A 3,960-nucleotide genomic window follows, 5' to 3' on the forward strand; every position below is an offset into this window, starting at 1 on the left:
AAAATATTTTTTATTGAGCATGATCAAGCAGCAACATTGACCCGCAGGTACATCCGTTACACACAGTGTATATGCTCTTTTTTTTCTTTAATACAAATGGTAACAAAAATGACAATAAGAAAATAAATAAATAAATAAAGTAATCCCCTTGTCACTGCTCTCTCTAAATCGCTATTCTTTGCAATCGACATGTATCTTAATGGATGTTAAAACCAATTCCAGACATTTACAAGGTGTTAAACCATTTGAGAAAAGAGTAGCCATGTGTTGTGGAATGCTTTCTTCGATTTTGTCAAGACATATCTGATCTTTTCCATTCTGAGGCAGGACCTGACATCTCTGAGCCAGAGTGTGTGTGGGCGGGGCAGTGTCTTCCCACCTGAGCAAGATGGCCCTCGTGCCAAGAGAGAGCAGAGAGAGACTAGACGCTGGTTGTTCGCTGTTATGTTTTTTATCTCTCCCGTGAAACCGAAAAGAGCAATGAGTGGGCTTGGTCTAATATCCGTTTCCACAATTTTTGATAGGGACTTGAAAATGTTTTCCCAGTACTTTTGTAGGCTCTGACACGTCCAGAACATGTGGCCTAAGGAGCCTTCTAGGATCTTGCATCTGTCACATAGTGGACTGACCTCCGGATATATTCCTGACAGTTTGGTTTTTGATAGATGAGCTCTGTGAACAACTTTGAATTGGAGAAGAGTGTGACGAGCACAAAAAGATGATTTATTCACCAGTTCTAAAATAGTTTTCCAATTGTTGTCAGACAGGGAGATGCCAAGGTCTTCTTCCCAATCCTGTTTGTGTTTATCTGTAGGTTTCTGTGTCAATTCAGAGAGGCCAGAATAGATTTCAGAAATAAATCCCTTCTTCGTTGGGTTCATAGAAAGAATCTCGTCTCATATTTTCCTTTCCTTAACAGTTTGAGGTGACAATTTAGATGAAATGTAGTGTCTTGCTTGTAAGTATCTGAAGAAGTTTGACCTGTGAAGATTATATTTTGTTCTTAGTTGTTCAAAAGAGAGAACGGTGTTGTCTTTAATAATGTCTCTAAAGTAAACTAATCCCTTCTCGTGCCATTCCTTGAAGGCTGAATCCTGCATGGAAGGTTCAAAGAGATGGTTTGAGAATATAGGGCTGAGAAGAGAAAAACGATTAAGTTTGAAATGTTTTCTAAATTGAGACCAAATTCTGAGGGAGTGTTTAACTATGGGATTTGAAATTGATTTACCAGAAGTTGTTGGTAACTCGGAGCCCAAAAAAGGCTGGCAGTGATATTTGGTCGCTTGTCTGTGACTCTAGTTCTACCCAAGCTGGCTTTTCGCTCTGTTTGTGGTAGAAGGTCCAGGAGGTCCGACAGCGCAGGTTCGCGGCCCAATAGTAAAGTCGGAAGTTGGGAAGAGCTAAACCACCTAAAGTCTTTGCTTTCTGAAGATGAGTCTTGTTAAGGCGGGCGTGTTTGCCGTTCCATAGGTAGGATGATATCAGAGAATCCAAATGCTGAAAAAATGAGGCTGGCAGGAATATTGGAAGATTCTGGAAAAGATATAAGAATTTGGGTAAGACTGTCATTTTTACTGAATTAACCTACCAATAAGTGTCAGGGAGAGTGGGGACCACTTAGCCAAGGTCTGTTTAATTTCCACTGTCAAAGTTAAAAAGTTTTCTTTGAATAACTCTTTAGATTTTCGCGTAACCATTATACCTAAATATGAGAAATTGTTTTCTGCTATCTTGAAAGGCAGCTTGGATATTAAGTCAGAGTCGTTTTTATTTCATAGAAATAGCTCACTTTTTTGTACATTCAATTTATGTCCTGAGAGTTTGCCAAATGCTTTTAAAAGGGACAAAGCCAAAGGCAGAGAGGTGATGGGGTCTGAGATATAGAGCAGGAGGTCGTCTGCATATAATGACACTTTGTGTTCTGTGTTTCCTCCTCGGATCCCAGACACCTCATTACAGTCGCGCAGGGCTGTGGCCAGAGGTTCTATGGCCAGGTCAAATAGCAGAGGACTCAGAGGGCCCCCCTGACGAGTTCCTCTACCAAGTTCAAACTGCGTGGACTGTTGTGAGTTTGTACGGATGGAGGCTGTCGGTCGCTTATAAAGCAGTTTAATCATTGAGATGAACCGTCCTAAAGTTTGCTGACGACACCGCGGTGATAGGATGCATCACCGCGGCGAACGAAGCGGCCTACAGGACAGAGGTGGACAGTCTGGTTTCCTGGTGTGAGGACAACAGCCTCACCCTCAACACAGACAAGATAAAGGAGATGATAGTGGACATGAGGAAGGAGAGGAGACCTCACCAACCACTGTTTATCCGGGATCTTGAAGTGGAGCGGGTGAGCAGCTTTAAGTACCTCGGGGTCCACATCACTGAGGACTTAACGTGGGCCACCAACACAACACAGCTGGTCAAGAAGGCACAGCAACGGCTTTACTTTCTGAGGAGGCTGAGGAAGTTTGGCATGTCGACAAAGATCCTCAGAAACTTCTACAGCTGTGTCGTGGAGAGCAGTCTGACCAACTGCATCACTGCGTGGTACGGCAGCTCCACGGCCATGGACCGCAAACGTCTGCAGAGAGTGGTTAAGACAGCGGAGAGGATCACCAGGTCTCCACTGCCCTCTCTGCACAGCATCTACCACCACAGAGTCCACAGGAGAGCTGCCACCATCATCAAGGACAGTTCCCACCCACAACATGGACTGTTTACACTCCTGCCCTCGGGACGCAGGTACAGGAGTGCAAAATGCAGGACCACACGCCTGAGAAACTCTTTCTACCCCACTGCAATAAGAATCATGAACAGCTGAACACTGCACTGTTGTCACTTTAAATCCATCACATGGACAGTTCCCCTCCCTTTCTTATATTATTATTTTTTATTGTTATTTTATCTTGACTTTTTTTGTTATGTATATTCATTTTTATTTTTTTGTTATGCCGATATTTGTGGAGGGACGGCAAAGAAAGAATTTCATTGCATAGGGAAACGTGTTTCTCGATGTATATGACAATAAACACTTTGAATTGAATTGAATTGAATGAAGTTATGACCAAAAGCAAATTTTTCTAAGACTGCAAATAGGTAATCCCACTCTACACGGTCAAAGGCCTTTTCGGCATCTAAAGAGACAACACACTCTGGAGCCTCTCCCGGAGTAAAGGATGTCAAGCAGTCGTCGAATGTTAAAATAGGAATTTCTGCCTCTAATAAATCCAGTCTGGTCAGTAGATATTATTGTAGGGAGTATGTTTTCTAGTCTGTGTGCCAGGACTTTTGCCAGTATTTTTGTGTCAGTGTTGAGTAGGGAGATGGGCCTGTACGAGGCACAACCAGTTAGATCTTTATCTTTTTTGCCGATGAGGGTGATGCAGGCCTCTGAAAATGATGGTGGAAGGTGGCCGAGGCGACAGGAGTCGGTTAGAACCACGCACAAATGCGGGCTGAGAGTTGACGAGAACTTCTTATAAAACTCGGCTGGGAAGCCATCGGGACCTTTCCAGACTGTAGTGAGCAAATGGCCAACTCAATTTCTGATTGTTTGATGGGCTCCTCCAGTATCTTCATGCCCTCTCTAGAAACTGTTGGCATGTTAAGGGAATTTAAAAAGTTCTTTATTTTGTCATGGTCCGTTTGATGTTCTGAGGAGTATAATTTGAAATAATAATCTTTCAATTCTCTGTTGATCTGTGTGTGGTCAGATGTTAGTTTGCCTGTCGCAGTTTGGATTCTAGAAATATTTTGTTGTGCTTTTAGTCCCTTTAATTGGTTGGCCAGTATCTTATCTGATTTTTCTCCGTGCATGTAAAACAATGTTTTATTTTTGAGTAAAAGGTTTTCAGCTGAATGTGTTGTTAGCAAGTCGAATTTGGTTTTAGCTTCAATTCGTTTTTTATAAATGTCGGGATCTTTAAATTTAGAGTATTGTTGGTCAAGGTCATGGATAGACTTTTC

The sequence above is a fragment of the Callionymus lyra genome, chromosome 2 (assembly GCF_982586985.1).
Source record: "Callionymus lyra chromosome 2, fCalLyr1.hap1.1, whole genome shotgun sequence".
Lineage (NCBI taxonomy): Eukaryota > Metazoa > Chordata > Actinopteri > Syngnathiformes > Callionymidae > Callionymus > Callionymus lyra.